The 17,150-nt window shown below is 48.6% G+C and overlaps 1 protein-coding gene across 2 annotated transcripts in view; it reads left to right on the forward strand.

The window, feature by feature from the left end:
* Positions 1–17,150, forward strand: part of POLG (DNA polymerase gamma, catalytic subunit) — a 1,004,779-nt gene that overhangs the window by 497,257 nt on the left and 490,372 nt on the right. The window lies entirely within an intron of this gene.

Raw genomic sequence — 17,150 nt, forward strand, 5'->3', positions numbered from 1 at the left:
TGTTTTTCACTTTTGTGTTTGGACCTCTTTATTTCTTTTTCCTTTTGCCTCATTAATTGTGCATGCACCGATAATGATAATATTTGTGTCGCTACGTCTCTGTTACACCTCTTCCTTATTGTGGTTTGTTGTTTGATTTGATATATTGCTCATTTTGCTCCTATTTGTTGAATTGAAAACAATCAATAAATATGTAAATCAAAGAAAAAAGATGGCCACCCCACTTCTTATAGGCTCTTTCTCACTAAGCCCAACTCCCAGATTGTGACAGGAAGGAAGTGGCCAGAGCCAGTCTCTGGGGAGCACGCCTCTACAGCCACAGATATAACCTGTTGCTTTGAACACCTGCAATGGCTAGAGGCATAGCCACTTTAATACCAGCGCCAAACACAGTTAGTTGGTAGAGGGTTGTAGATGGCGACAGACAAGGTTTGAGAGCAAGAGTGGATGTTCAGAGTGTGTGTGGAGGAGAGGGGGGAGAAGAAGCAAGGGTGGCCAGTTGCCCAGACTACTGGGGAGATCCTAATAGCCCTGGGCAGGGCTTGGCAAGAGGCTCATACTCCTAGACAGCTAGGTGGGACAATCCAGTGTGGCGATTAAGGAGGTTGGGATGAGCTTGTGAAGTCTGATGTGATGATTAAATGTGAGAAGGAGACGGAAGGTGATACTGTTATGATATTTTATTTATATCGCGCCCATACACAAGTGTTTCAGTAGGTCAGAGGAGTTCACAGTTGAAAGGTTTGAAGAGGAGGTCGGAGGTTCAGATAGATGTAAGGAGGATGTTTGGAGTTTTGGAGAAGTGTGAGATAATCAGAAGGACGGAGACCTAGTTAAAAGGGAGTTTGAGAAGGAGCGTGGAGAAGCCCAGACTTGAAAAGGTGGGCTTAAGGCAAAGCTTGGGATGGAAGTTGGAGTCGATCAGGAGAATTTTGTGGAAGTTAAGAGGGCAGTAACATCTAGTATGGTAGGAGGATGTACAGATAAAGAAGTGGCGAGAACTGAAAGATCTTAGATGTGGATTTGTAACGTCAGGAAGATGACACAGGCAATGCAAGTTAGAGCGTGGTGAGGGAGGAGGAGAGGGTTTGCCTACTGGAATTAGGGGGGAAAAACAAAAGCAAGGGAAAGAGAGTTGTAAGGGGAAGAGAACCCTCAGCCAGCCGGACTGGGTTAGACCTCAATTTGAAGGGTCAGATCTCATGGGAGAAGGGGGTACAAGATCATGGAGTGGTGACGAGATGGGCAAGACCACTCCAGTTTCTTGGGCTGGGCCCAGTAGCTTCTTTACCCCACTCTGCCAAACCAAAGATATCACTCCCTGATACCCAAAGAGATCATCAGCTGGGCCTGTGCGTGTGGCCCTTGGAACAACTGTGAAAAAAGAGCAGGATTTTAATTAGGAATTGCACTACAGCATGGATTCGACACCTGTCCTAGGAAGCCTGCTATCAGAGACTTTTTTTTATGGGCCAAGATGGTACTGACTGCACCTGGAACCGGGCAGTCCATTGCCATGCTTTCAACATTGCCCTGGCCCTAACTTTACGTTGTTTTGAGTTTCTTGGGATGATACAAGAGAGTGCTCATTTGATTTGGACAATAAAAAACATTGGAAGGTAGGTTTACTTTATACTCTCATCGGTTGATTCCGGTATTTAGTATTTTTTAGTATTTTAGTATTTTATTTATTTCTATAGCGCACCAGGCCCAGGGGCAACCGGGCGCTTAACTTAGTTACAACAAGATGAAGGCAAGACAAGGCATGTGACAGAGTATTACAGGAGTATTACAAGAAGTTTTACAAAATTTACAAAGTATACATTCAAGCGCATATAGATAAGGCAGTGATATACAGGATAGTTAATAATGGATGCAGAGTAGGTCAAAGTGCAAGTAGGGCAGTAAGCTGGTGTTAGCTGTCTTGGGAGGATAGCCAAGCTTTGGTAAGGTGTTTGAATTTCAGGAAGGAAGGTTCTGCTCTAAGGTCATTGGGGAGTGAGTTCCAAAGTTTGGCTGCCAGGATGGGGAAGCTGGTTCCACCTGATCTTTGGAGATTAAAACGCGGGATGACAAGGCAGTTGGCTTGGGCCGCTCTGCGAGGTCTGGTGGAATTGTGGAAAGAGAATCTGTTTGCCAGGTAACGAGGGGCTTGGTTGTGGAGGCATTTGTGTGTGAGAGCCAGGGACTTCAAGGAGATGCGATGTGGGATAGAGAGCCAGTGCAGGTTGCGCTTGGTGTCAGATATATGCTGGCGCCTAGGAATGTTAAGGGCCGCTCTGATCGCATTGTTTTGGACAATTTGTAGCTTGTTTAAGTTGCTGAGATTAGTACCTAGGTAGAGGGCATTACAGTAGTCGACCTTGGATAGTACGAGGGTCCTGGCCAAGGTTACGCAGTTGGCAGTGGTTAGGAACGGGCGACAGGCGGTGATGAGCTTGCAAGTATACGCTGCTGCAGATGAGACTGCGTTGGACTGTCTAGTCAAGGATAGGGTTGAGTCGATGTAAATCCCTAAGGTTTTCGTGTCCTTGGCAATAGGGATGGTGTTCCCATCAATGGTGAAAGACTTGAAAGCAGGGTCAAGTTTAGTGAGTTTTTGTGGTGAACCAAGAATGAGGAGCTCTGTCTTTTCATCATTTAGGCAGAGGCCGTGTTGGGCCATCCACGCTTGGATGACCTGGTAGATGGCGTTGATGGCACGGGAGTCAGTTGTGTAGTCTCCTGTGATGGGGATTAGTATCTGTGTGTCGTCAGCGTAATTGGTATACGTGACGCCCAAATGGTCCAGAATATTGAAAAGGGGTTTGGTAAACACGTTATATAACGTGGGCGAGACACAAGACCCTTGAGGTGATCACCTGGACAGGATATTTTCCTTATGTTGCTTTCAAAGCACTCCAAGAGGTTAGCTGAAGGGCCAAAATCATTTTTTCATTGTTAAATAGTGTAAGAGCAGGAACTGCAATATTGTGTTTTTGTTTTTTTACAGAGCATCTTCACAAAGTGGCTTTTCGTAGCAGTCAAACGTACTTGCCACTGTGAGATATTCCTAGAGTAGTTACGTGGGTTCGTTTATCACACATCCTTTCTGAGAACCAAGGACTGTCAAATATAATGTCACATATATACAAATATTACTGGATGGCCGAGGTCAACACATTGTAGTGGATGATATCACGAAAATGTCAGTTGATTAATCAATGTTCAGTCATCCATCCATCAAACATATCTCTCCCAGACATACAAATTAGGGGGACAGGTAATGTTGTCTTAGCTCCAGATGTGGAAAGGAGGGAGGTAGATTTAATATTAGTAAACTGAACATGTGCTGTGTGAATGGGTGTAGCCACTTTCCTAGGTCATTGTAGCAGGAGAGCCAGGGGGTGAGCCAAGACACCAGCTGCTGCAATGTCAGTATTATAGTGTACTGTTTCAATCTACTGTGGTTTACATAGGTTTTGGTATATAGAATACCTGTGGTGGGTCATTAATCACACATGGATCTGTTAAAACCTTTCACTGTTGCGCCTGGGCCTGGCAGATACAAGCGTCCACGTCTCTATGGAGACAGTACACAGGACAAATATTACATTTTGAACCAGTACATTGGTATTTCTAAAGTTCTTGATATCGTCAATCACTTCTTTGTATTCTGAGTTGTGATGAATTACAGATGCCTTCTGATGCAAGATTATCTTTCTTGTGCAGGCTTATCTCGCTGTAGCTCTAAAATAGTAGAAAACGGTTTTATTAGTCAGAAAATGAGTCGGGCATCCATAATGACCACACCTTTGCTACCCATTGGCATGAAAAGCCAGTGAGTCTTAGAAGTTAAAAACTAAGGCCAATGGATGGGGGCCCTTCCATGCCCCCTGATCTGTCCAACGACACCACAACACCTTTACTTACCTCACCTTACTGATTAGGAATCCATAATGGCATGTTGTTTAGTTTTAGATTGCTCAGCTGTATTTTAGTGCAGTTTCTTTCTGAGCACTTTTCGTATTCACTTACATGCCAGTAAACTGTGCCAAATATATCGGCCATTTTGGACACTAGTGAGATAGCTCTGCTTCTAGGATTGTCCTGGTATGGGGCACATTCCCAGGGTGTGCCCTCCCACATCCCTGCACGGGTAGCAACTCTTTCTGGCATTATTTTACTTGTACATTAAGCTGCCTTTGAACCCTGCATGCTTCAAAAGAAAAACACGCAGCAACCATGTCTGATATAAAGTTCTACCCAAGGACCCTCTCTAGTGGTTGATACAAGTATGGTGGTGTGGGGTTTGAGTGACCTTAAAACATTTTGCGTGCCAATAGTGAAGTGACTCAGGGTTCTCATCAATCGCCTTTCAAAAAGTCCTGGGCCAAAATGAAGTAGGTGAGCATTCCTGCTGCTTTTCGGGTGTGAGCCCCAAGACATGATTATGCTCTTTTCCCCATCCCAAGATGTGTCAGCGGAGGGGGAGATATGATGATCTTAAAGGGCTGGGCACTAGGCTAAAGTGTTCCCTTGAATAAGCCTTTTTTGAAGCATTCTGTAAACCAAGTTGTTTCATTACTAGACATTGCATGCAACAACGCAGGCCTTCTCCATAGCCATTGGCATTATTTGCTCTCACAAGGAGTAGGCTCTGTCCATTGAATAAATTATGGCACCTCATAGTGCCCAAGGGAATTGAGTTGTGGGGCAGCGTTTGCCAAACCCCTGGCACACATGGGTACAGGCATAGATAGAAAAAAGAGAGCTGCCCGTCTCTGAGTGACTCTGGGCTCACAAAGGAGGCATCTCCCTAGATTGTGAAGTCTGCTGTGGCTACCTCTGAGGCAAACATTGTAATCACATCTCTGGAGCTTGGAATATGATTCTTAATCGCAAGATGGCTGCTTTGCAGTAGCAACCAATTTTACAAGTGCAAGTATCACAAAACTCTGTGCCGTTATATATTATGCTACGTTGGAAAAATTAAAGATCAAAGTAAACAAATGATCACAGCATACCTCTAAGTCCACAATGGTGGAGAACCTCAGAGTGTTGGAGGACTTCCTCTGCTGTAGACACTTAGTGCAGGATAACACTGCTAGTTTAAATGCACATTTGGGTTGCCTTTAAGAAATGGAAGATGACGTGTCCAAGGTTTGGATGGTTATAGGAATTCTTCAGGATGTTCAAATGAGACTGACCTCTAGTGGCAGAGTCAATTAGAAACTAAATTGCCTGTGTGGATAGCTGTGTCCTAATTTTCCCCAGGCACATTCTTTAAAGGATTTGCTGTGGAGTGCAAGAGTGGGTGGTTTTGCTGTACTTAACAGAGCAAGTCCCAAACTGGCCGTGTACACACGGTAAGAACATAGAATAGGACTTATATAGTTGCCCAAATAAGAGCAGTCAAATAGGTTTGGGGGATGGTCCGGTGTGGCATACACGGGTTAGAAGCCTGTGGCATCCAAGATGATGTGCTTCTGTGCTCTGCATTATTGACCATGTTTATTTTCCATTAAACTCTTGTCCAGTCTTAGGCCATAGAGTGGGTACATTGTGCAAATTGCAAGTTGTTGTATGTAAAAACTTTTGAAAGTGTTTATTGTAATGGCTGTTCCGTTCCTGCCTTGCCATCCACCCATAACATACAGTTAACAAAAAATAGAACTGGTCTTTATTAGAATGGCAAATCAAGCTGACAGGTTCCCACAGTTATAGTTGACCCAACCAATGGCCTTATGTTGCAGGGCTTGATTGGTATAATGCCTAATTGAAATGATTGTAAATCCGCCTGTTAGACTGATGATCTGCATTGCTGTGTAACGCATCAATGGTGCTGTGGATCTACCCCCATGTTAATGAGTACTTGGTTGTTTGATTTTGATTGCATTTGTTTTCATTGTGTCCTGATTTACACGCAAACCTTTCACACACAAAATGAATTACAACAATATTATAATAAGAATCAATAAAAAAGTAGGAAAAAGGGAAAGAAAAAAGATACATATACATCAATATATTAGTAAATTAATGTAATTGTTTTTTGTTTATAGATTATTAAACCCTTTAACATGTGCACATAACATGCAAAATTCGTCATATGAAAAATTACAGAACACAAAAATGCGCACATACATAAATACAAGTCATAAACCCAGTAGTATCATAATATTAATCAAATATGGTGCCATAGTTCAGTAAAAGTAGGGAAACAGTGAAAGGTTTATATATGGTTCCTCCCACAATTTCGAGAATCACTATTAAACAATAAATAAGTGCAGTAGTTAGCGATGTGAGGGTACCACTCATCAGCCTAGCCCAGAAACTCTCATGGATCCGATCCCATTGGTTGAGGGTAAAACTACAATCAATCAAAATGATGTTTAATTGATCCAAGAGACCCTACCTCATTAGAAAAGCGACATATCCTGTTATTAATGTAATACCTCAAATGCGCCCCCATGTTTGGAGGGTTCTGAATCAATTAAATCAAAGTTGCATAAAATGCGGTGAAAAGAAAGATCAGGAAATTTAACCAGGTATTAAATGGCCAATGTAACTTAACAAATTCAAATAATAAGAGCCTGGTCACGACTCCATTCTATATTTTGACTCTCCTGCAGATACTCTCAAGATTATCCATCTGAGACTGCCTTTGAGAATGCATGTCGGTAAAACGAATCTTGCATTTCTCTACAAAGATGTTTAGATTAAGGGTGTATCCATGTTAAAAATCTGGTCAACGGGGTGCGTGAAAGATGGCGACTCACTAGAACAGCTCTGCTACACTACCTACTCCAAACTTCAATAAATCACTGCTTGGAGACCATGATCTACCGGGTGAAATGCTGAGATAAAAGTGATGAAACTACTTCCCAATGAGTGCAGGAAACTCCAGAGAGTAGCAGAAAACCTGCGTAAAGGTAAGGCATTCCCTCCCCTACCGGTGTGTGAGACAAAAACGTGGAGACACGCTAGGGTCAAAGTCAGTGGAGGGGGTACAGTAACAGTAGTCCACCGGTGATGAGAACTGCAAGTGCTGCACCGGTACTGGGCACAGAAGAGAAGACCCTAGGAAGCACATCCCAGCAGGGTTTCCCAAATATAAGGCAGCAGTGGAGCAGAGAGAGCTAGCTGACCAGAGAGGAGCGCTACCTGCCAGGAAGAGGTGGTGAGGGGCAGGCGAACCGGCATGCTAACCACCTGTGGGCTGTCAGGTATACAGACACACAGAGGGCATTGACACCCCTCAGGCCCCCAGCTGCGCTTCCCCCACAGTGTGTCGAGCCACTCCCCCCACTGGGAGAGGACGGGCCACACACAAAGTGGAGGCCAAATACTGCATCATCTAGGGGGCACGTTCACCAGCGACCTGAAAGTGAAGGACTGCCAAGGGGCATTACAGTAGTGCTATACAGCGAGGCCGGAAAGTGAGCTGCAGCCGAGCAACACTTGCTCTCTTAAACCTTTCATGGAGGATGGGTGTTTGAAAGAAGTGTAATGGTCTATGTCCCACTCCATAGACGATCTAGAGAAGGAAAGTGAAAAAAGGGGCAGGTACGACCAAGCAAGGAAGGGAGAACCAGCACGGAAATATCAACGAGGGCGCAGGTGACTGACCCCCATATGCCACACAACAAGTAAGAACAGCAGTCTGGATATGCTGAAGGATGCCCCAAGTACCAAACAGAGAATAGGAATGGAATGTGACCTCCAGCCATAAACCAAGGACAGCAACCTTTCTGTTGGGAATGGTGTACCTAGTGGGCACTGTCTGTGGCATGGCTGAGGCATAGTTTTGCTGCGCTAGCTAGGTCATTGCCCTTGACACTGCATCTGGTGACCCTGTTTTCAGCACCCTCTGGGCATGGTCTGCGCACATGATTTCATCGAAATAATCTTGAAAATTAGTCATTTAGGCACAGAAAATGAATTCAAAACGATTTCAAGAAAATATTGTTCATTTAGTAACATTTATTTGACTTGTGCTGTTTTAGTGTGGTAATGTTAATTTATAGTTAACAGGATTTATTTCCAGCAGGCATAAAAGGGACAGTTTATGTGTGAAACAGCAAAACCTGTCTACTGCCTTTCTCGACATTATGGGCTAGCCCCAAAAACAGAGTATTTTTAGTGCTGAATTCTGCTGCCGGGAATAACAGGGGATTGTGTTTCAATGAAAACAACTAGAAGTAGGCTATTATAGCTGTTGTCTCTGCAAAGTGAATCCGTCTGCTCCACGCCTAGTTCCCCCACAGTGCAATCCTTGACAACATATTCAGGGTAATTCATGGAATCATTGTGCAGCGTAATCTATAGCGCAAGCGTGAGAAACGCAGCGCACGCGTGCGCCCGTTTACCGATTCATGGAAGGCACTCTTACCTGGGACCTGCCCTGAATCCGCACGTGGCGCACACGTCTTAGCGACGTCCCGAATACTGTGCGCAAGTCACCCACTGAAGGCGCACAACTTCGAGCGCACACACCTAAAAAGGGGGCGGAACACGCAGAATGGGGAACAACATGCGAAATGTGGGCATAACGGGGGAAGTACGTCAGTGAAACCCTCGCAACGCCCACATGCGCGCTAACAACACGTATTCATGGAATTCAATAGGACAAACCCGTGCACGCCGAAAGACGCGCAAAGCCGGAAACACATCCGCCACCCGAAAGCAGGCGGAAGCGGCCCAGCGAAGCATAACAACTTGGACAAACAACAAGCAAGCATACACAGCTAAGATGAATTTCCCATTCCTCGCAGCAGTGATTGTGGGACACCGCAGGAGGAGGAGGATAGCCAGGCCCTGCATTTTCTTACCCATGAACAGCCTTTTTGGGATGCCTGATGACCAGGTCTATGGCAGGTATAGGTTTCCACCTCATAATACCCCAGACCTGGTCACTGAGTGGGAGGATGACCTCACATCACCCACCTTGTGCTCCCAAGCACTGAGCCCCTTGGAAAAGTTGCTCAATGTCCTGCATGTTTTGGCCACTGGGTCATTTCAGTGGACCACTGCCATAGTTGGGGGTGTCTCACAGGCCACGCAGTCAAGCTGCCTACGCCAGGTGTTGGCAATCATGACTACACGCCCCTCAGTCCGCAGACACATATACATGCCCAGAACACCTGCAGAAAGGCAGGCCGTGGTCCAGGACCTTTACGGGGTGGCACACTTCCCCAGAGTGCTCGGTGCCATTGATTGCACCCATGTGGCCGTATGTCCACCTTGGGCCACTGAGCACATCTGTCGCAACCGCAAGCACTGGCATTCCATCAATGTGCAGGTTGTATGCGATGCCAAGGGAATCATCACCTCTGTCTAGGCAAACTATCCCGGGTCCACCCATGACAGTTTCATATTCAGAATGTCAGCCCTACACCTTGACCTGGAAGCTGAGAGGCATGGCAACACATGGCTCATTGGTGAGTACAAATGCCTGTGCACATGCATGCATGTCACACACAGACAAATACACAAACCCAACTGATGACAACTATTATCACCTCCCCAAGGGACTGTGCCTACCTTCTGAGCACCGACCATGATGACGCCAATACGAAACCCCACCACACCACCCCAGGTTAGATACAACGCAGCCCATATTGCAACCCAGGGCATAGTGGAGCGCACATTTGGAGTGCTCAAGTCACGTTTCCGCTCCCTTGACCGCTCTGGTGGGCAGCTACTATATACACCCCCAGTAGTGTGCAGGATCATTGTGGCAGCATGCATCTTGCACAATGTTGCAACCCGGCGGGGCGTACTGGTGGACATGGTGGTGTCCCCACATCCCCAACCACACGCACGGCTGCTGCGCATGTGATGGGAAAGGGCATGTGGCGAGGCAGCCCGTACCCAGCTTGTGGCTTCATTTTTCATCTAATCTCTTCTCCCTGCAGAGTGCACACAGGCCTGGCACATTCCAGGTGACAATCGATAATGACAAAGGGACAGTCGACTGTCACAACCTTAACACCCTGAGAATCTGTCCTTGGAAATGCAGCATTCTGTGCATCCCTAGCCACTTAAACCCAAACCTGTGTGATCAAAATGCACACATGCAAGCCACAGATTCCAAACCCCCCATGCAAAATAGCACATCCAAATGCTGGTATGTCCCCTAAACCTCCCTCAACCCCAGGTCACCCACCCCACACACCATGCAATGGCATGCAATGTGAAAACTTCAATAAAAATATTAACACACATGACACAGCTGTCACAAAGCGCACTGTTACAAATGAGAAACAGGCCACAGACAAACCCCTCAGACACGCACACTGAAGAAAAGAGTGAGCAAAAACATCCAACCTATACTAAAAGTACATAAATGCATGCCACCAAAGGCCTGAAAAGCAAAACCTCGAACCTTTGGTGGTTTGCATTTCAGGGAATCCCAAAAAATAAATGAAAATGCGGGTGCCCCCGCAACACCCCGCTCACTACACCACACAGTACAGTGAGTGGTGTCATTGGCCTGGAAACCCCTGCAGCTGGATAAAAAAACAAAGTAGAAAAATGAGCCAGCTGCGCCAGTTCACGATCATGAAAGTCAATGTGAACATGTGCAGCAGGGACACTGCATGTCTCAGAAGGCAAGTAGTGTGTGTGTGGGTGGGTGCATGTTGGGGTTGGGGTGAGGGTGTTTTGGGGGTGTTTGCAAGGCGATTCAATGCATGTTAGCATGGGAAATGCACGAACACACAGTGTAACAGACATTTACCATGTTAACCACTCAGTAGTGGACACATCTGCAACGAAAACATATTGCTGATCTTGTGACACATCATAAGCAAAGCCAACACAGGACTATCAATGTACCAGCATAACACATCATCAACACAGGACCCAACAGTGACAGTCAGGCAGTGAGTAAACACCATAGCACAAGTGCCTCAATGTGACATTGCCACCACACGTCCCCCTACCATCATGAGAGTGGCCTTGAGAGCTAAAGTGGGCATGGAACCGCATACAGCATGAAGTGCATCAACAATGTATACAGTCAAGGCAATACATGAATTAGCAGAATGAAACCATGCACGGTCAACAATATACTGACCAAAATGCTGTCCAACCATGCACTGGAGAAACCATCATGAATCCCCACTAGGGGTGTATACACAAGTAGGACTTCAGACTGGCCACAGATATAACGGAAGTCCAATGCCTCTGTGTAAGTTACTGTCACACGGTGCCATCCTTGCAAGCCCATGGAAAGGGGAAGCAGGAGTGGCATATGTGTCCAGACCCCAAGCCACAAACATGAGACAAGCCTGTATGGGCCCAGCCGGAACACAAAATGGATGCCATCGGATGCCACATAGCACCACACTGCAACATAAATGTGCAACAGACAAAAAATAAAAATGGCCGGGGGGGTTGGTGGGCCATCCAGGAGGGGGGAGGTGCAGGGTGCACCTCAACACCCACATGTGTCGATGTTGAGACTAAACAAAATCCTCCATGGGCTCATGGTCTTCACGGCATGACCTGAGTGAGAGATATGTCGTCGTCACGCCCTGGGTATACATCAGGAGGTGTGCGTGGCACAAGTGCCTGACCACTCATAGCCCCAGCAAGCCCCTCCATGGCAGCAAGCATCCGGGCTTGGTGAGCCTGGTTCCGAATGAATATGGCACGCAGGTCCCCATGCACCACCTCATGTATAACACAGAATTCTGCAAGGGAGGCCTCACGTGACAGACGGACCTCCTCCTGGCTTGCATGGAGTTCCGCCGAGAGAGTGTTTCAGCTGCACCAATCTCTGGTCTGCGTGTTACATACATGAATTGCTCCCACCCAGTGTACCGCCAGTTGCTCACGGCCACAGCGTTGCTGGGCACCACGCCTGCAGGGCCCGAGGAGAAGTGGACCTTGCTGTGCCGATAGAGCCTGCGGCTGCAGGACAGCATTCCTCCATCGATCTGCTGTCCCAGGAACAGGAGCAACTGGTGTGGAGTGTGATTCTGCACCCGTAACCACCACAGGCCGACATACCACACTGACTGGTCCCTTGAGGGGGTCTACCCCCACTGCAGGTGTGGCGGACAGAACAGAATCCATTGCAGAATCACCCACCCTCGACGGCATGGATTCATGAGCATCCAACTCAACATCAGAGTCAGAGAGATCTTCAGAGCCATACCTAGAGGCAGGCCTGGGCAGGATGGCCTGGAGCACTGAGGGATGTTCATAGCCCACCACCCCACGACCACTACTGGTGCTGGGATGGTGACCTGAACCCTCCACTCTGTCTGGCATCTCCTCCTCCACTGCTTTTGGTGCATCATCACCTGTAAAGAAATTAAAATAAACATTAGTACACATGTCAGCAGCACATACCACACACATATACAACACTATATTGAGGGCCAACACATGAGGCAGCCATCTCACACACGACACAAACTCTGGTATGCATGCAGTAGCAATGAAATGGAAGGGGACGTACAGATGACAACTAAGAGATGGCAGGTAGCATAACCATGGCACAATTGCCAAATAGCCACAGCAGTATGTCAAATAGAAGTGTCCATGACACGTGCGAAATGCATGTCAACATGCACTGCAAGGACATTAATATCAATAAAAGCACGCGTGTCACAGGATGCAACAACGCAAGTGACTTGAATACAGTGAAGGGAGGCAAATGGATACATACATGGACGGTCACTCTGACAACACTCCAGTGAATAGGCATGTTGAAGGGTGAAACATGGCTCAGAAGTGCGTGGGTGCAGTGCAGCACATGTGTACTTCCTCAACTATCAACAGAACCCGAAATGTAGTGATGTCAATCCTGTGACATGACGGCACTGTAAGGGCAAGTGCAGTCATCATGTACTGTGAAGTAGTAGACAATTTATGCAGGTGTCAATTGCATCATCTTAGACAACTGAGTCCGCAGCAGATGAGAGGAGGACAGAAAGCAGGACACATGAGGAAACATGACAAGTACATCTATGCAGGCAGAAGACACAACACCAGTCGCCTAGAAGCAAGGTGGCTGTAACAGAGGGAGGCCTGTGCCCGACACAGACAAGGGCACCATAAACATGTGCATGATGATGAAGTGACCCTGAGTGAGCATGACATGGATGAGCAAATACCATGAGACGGATAAAATACTGGAGATGTGGTACAATGAGTAGCCTGCCACGAACCCATAGGGACTTGCAGGAATGGAATGGTCCATGAATGATACTCATGTGCGCTCTGAGCCTGTGCCATCTGCACGGTCCAAGTGAGGCACCCTGCATCAAGGACAAAGGATGTACCCCACAGCACAGGTATGGCAGGGTTGCACAGGGAAGTGTACCTCTACACAGGAAAGGGGAACAGCCCATAGCAGTAGTCCAACACGGAAACCGCCAGTACCATGGAGACAGTGAACTGCAGGGTGGTGGAGAGGTAAGGATGCATGCCTCTGAGGAGCAGCAGCTTGCAGGGTGGCCTCACATAGCCGTCAGTCATGTGATGACATAGGCTGAGTCTTGGGTGGAACTACAGCACAGGCTATATGCAAACATGTCAGTGAGCTTGAACATGGACAGGAGAGGCCGTTGAGTGACTTGCATGTAGGTAGGGTGCAGGTGTGGTGATGATGACTTCCCCTGTGTGCAGCACATGTCCTGCGTGCAGACTGCATGATGACAATCACATAACAGCAAAGCATTGCATGTGTCACACATGTCACTCATGAATACATAGCCTCAACTGGCAGTCAATCACAACACATCACACAAGCAAAACACACATGGGCTGGACACACATGCATCAACACTCACCGGACGTTGCATCCTAATCCGGCATCTCTCCCACTCCCTGTATCTGTCCCTGATCGATGAACTCTGCAGCGATTCCCTTGTGCGGAGTGAGTTCATCCTCCTCTGGTGCTGGCCCACTGCCCGTCACCAGAGTTAGGGAGTAATTAGAGGCCCGCTTTTGTTTTGCACAGCGTCGGAGGTCAGTCCAACGCTTGTGGCAATCCTGAGCTGTGCATCTCTCATATCCCATTGCATTCACACCATCCGCAATGAACTGCCAGTGGACCTGATGCTGGGCAGGTGTAGTATGGCACTCTGCGCCCACCAGCATATCGCGGTCGTGTGCCGACACGTAGTCCACAAGGAAGCCTAGCTCCTCTTTATTGAAAGGTATCTTCCTTGCCGTGCCGGAGGCCAATGCCGTGTCTGGGGTCACAACCTCACACGCAGACGCATACTTCCTCCTCTTGGCTGGTTGTGCGGACCCTGAGAGTCAAATGCTGCTTAGGTCAGTTGGGGCAGTGGCGATGGTGGACTGGCCAGTGGGAGTTGGAATTGGCATGAGGACGGAAGACCTGCATTGTGTGATTGGGTGCTGTTGCCAGGACCGAGCAGCACAACTGCCTCAGTGCCAAGGGCTGTGACCGACACAGTCCTGGCTGGCAGACTCACTGCCGGGGTGGTGTTGGCTGCATCTGCCCATGCAGCTCCCACCACCAGGCTGCTTATGCGTGGTAGATGTCAAAACTGCCCCAGGAACATGTTCCTTGGTCACAGAGGCCTGGGACACACATGGCTTGGCCTTCCTGCCCTGAAAATCTGCCTGGGAGTCCTGTGGCAAGGCAGCCTGTGCTAGCTGACCCTGAGCCTGGGTGGTGGTTGCAACAGCTGCACCTGCAGCTTCCACCACCTGGTGGCCCCTGCCAGCAGATGACATTGCCTGTGGGGTGAGATGTGCGCTGGGGATGACTGCAGCAGCAGCATCTCCCTGTGGAGCTAGGGGTGGTGGCATGGCTGTTCCAGCAAGTTGCTGGACACCCTGCCCCGGTGGTACACCCTGGCCACGTCCCCTCCACGTCCACCTTGGCCTCCCTGGACTTCCTGGCCACATGCCCCACCATGCCCAGGCTTAGGAAGTCACCCAGCTTTGCTGCCCTTCCCTTTTGGTGTCCTCCCAACCATGGCACAGATGGAATGTTGCCAATGGAAGGTGCACATAACAATTGTCCTGGGCAATTGGGTTGAAGGGGGCAGGGTATGTGATGTTAGACACACCCCTGTGCTCCTGCAAGGCTCTCTGTGACCCCTGGTGAAAATGACAGTTCACGCAACGCTCAGGCACCAAAAAAAATGATAATAAACGTGCACGCAACTTCCGGTAGCCCACGTGTGTGGAATAAACCTCCCACAGTATGCTGTGACACCAAAAATACATACGCGTGGAACATGCGGGCTACTCTGACCTCGAAAATGGGTGCACGACACAGAGGCAACCACAGTGGGAAAAATAAGCATGCACAACTCGGTCTGCCTTGCGTGGAAAAGAATAACACACACGCGTGTGTGCGCAACTCCCCCACCAAAGCAACAAGTACGAACTTTAAACGCTGTGAAGTAATCGCGTGCGAATCCACAAAAAGAAGAAACTCACGCGGTCGGTCTCCACAAAAAGCACGTACAGCGAACTGCTTACGCGTGCAGACCTTTAACCCCTGGCGAAGGCAATGCCTGCGCGCGTCACGACACGTACGCGCTAAGGGCCTCTCCTCGGATTACACGCTCACGTGCTGTTTTTTCACATGCTGACTCACTCTGCATCAATCTGGCTACGCAACAACACACAGAAGACCACGCTCCTGCCCAGAAGGCCATTTACCTGCCCCCTAGAGCCCCGAGCAGCCTACGAGCCATCTGCTGCTGCCAGCCTGCCTGTTACCAACGTGCCCTGCTATTTGGTGCCTGCACAGAAGCCATAGCCAGGGATCCTGTACCTGAGACTACCTCTGCTGTCCCAGAAGACTCCCGACTGGTGTACCATCGCTCCATAGCCCAGCCCCAAGACCGAGTTGCCCACCCACACCTGCCTCAGGGGTTACCATGTCCGACTCAACACCATCTTGGGCCATTGGCAACCCCCAGTCAGAGAGGCAGAGGGCTGCCAGCTTCACTGTAAATGAAGTTGGAATCCTGGTGGAGTGAGTCCTGGGGAATTATGATGTCCTCTTCTCAAGTTCGCCCCTCGACAGGGATGGACGGAGGAGGATCTGGAAGGACATTGTGGATGCCATCAATGCAGAGGGGGTAGCATCCCGCGACTACGACCGTGTCCTGAAGCGCTGGGTGGACTTCAGGTCCTGGGCCCTCAGACAGCTCACACCACAGGGGACCAGCCAACACCCCTGACCATGACCCACAGGCAGCACACACACCACAGGGGACACCCCATCACCCCTTACCATTCCCCGCAGGCAGCCCATCACCTCTGGCCATTCCCCGCAGGCAGCCCATCACCCCTGGCCATGCCCCACAGGCAGCCCACACCACAGGGGGGACACACCGACACCTGTCACCACACGCACAGCACTTTCCACACGATTTGGTTGGTGCAGGTGGGGTACGCATATTGAAGGGGGTGCGTGAGATTATTTTCACGCGATTTGGCTGCCTGTGCAGGGTACGTGTATTTGCGGGGTTATGGTAGTTCATTTTCACGCGATTTGGAAGGCGGAGCGGGGTATGCGTATTCAAGGGGGTGCGCGAGTAGATTTTCACACATTTTGGCTGCTGCGAGCGCGGTACGCATATTGAAGGGGGTGCACAGGGAGATTTTCACGCATTTTGGCTGGCGTGAGCTGGCTAGGTGTAGTTTTTCACACTGTTACGGTGTAGGGGCACTGTAAACTGGTCCTGGGTTAGCGCGGTCCTTTGCGCCGTATTGGGGATTTCTATTGCTTTTTCTGGCGCAAGGGGTGTTCTTGGGGGCGTAACTGGCCCTGCTGGATGTTCGCTGTGCCACGGCTGCATGGCTTGTGAAATCCATGAATACGCAGTGCGCCTAAATACTGTTTGGTGCACGCGGCTGGCGCACGCTCCCTGTCTGCGCCAGCCGCGTGCGCTGCATCTGCGCCTGATTCCATGAATTACCCCCATTGTATTGGTGCTTCTTGTGTTTCAGTTGCAGGGAGGGCTGAGGGATGGTATGAGATTCATGGGTTGGTGTAGGTGTGGACGTAAGGGTAAGACCATAGAATCAAGGGTCATAATTAATTATCACCCCTTGAGATGACCATTGAGAACAGGCAGATGAACAAAAAACATAATATTAGCAATATATTTGAATTAACAAAATTGTCACAATCATTCCAAATATAAAAGTGTATAACA

The sequence above is a fragment of the Ambystoma mexicanum genome, chromosome 11 (genome assembly GCF_040938575.1).
Source record: "Ambystoma mexicanum isolate Mex_15411 chromosome 11, UKY_AmexF1_1, whole genome shotgun sequence".
NCBI lineage: Eukaryota > Metazoa > Chordata > Amphibia > Caudata > Ambystomatidae > Ambystoma > Ambystoma mexicanum.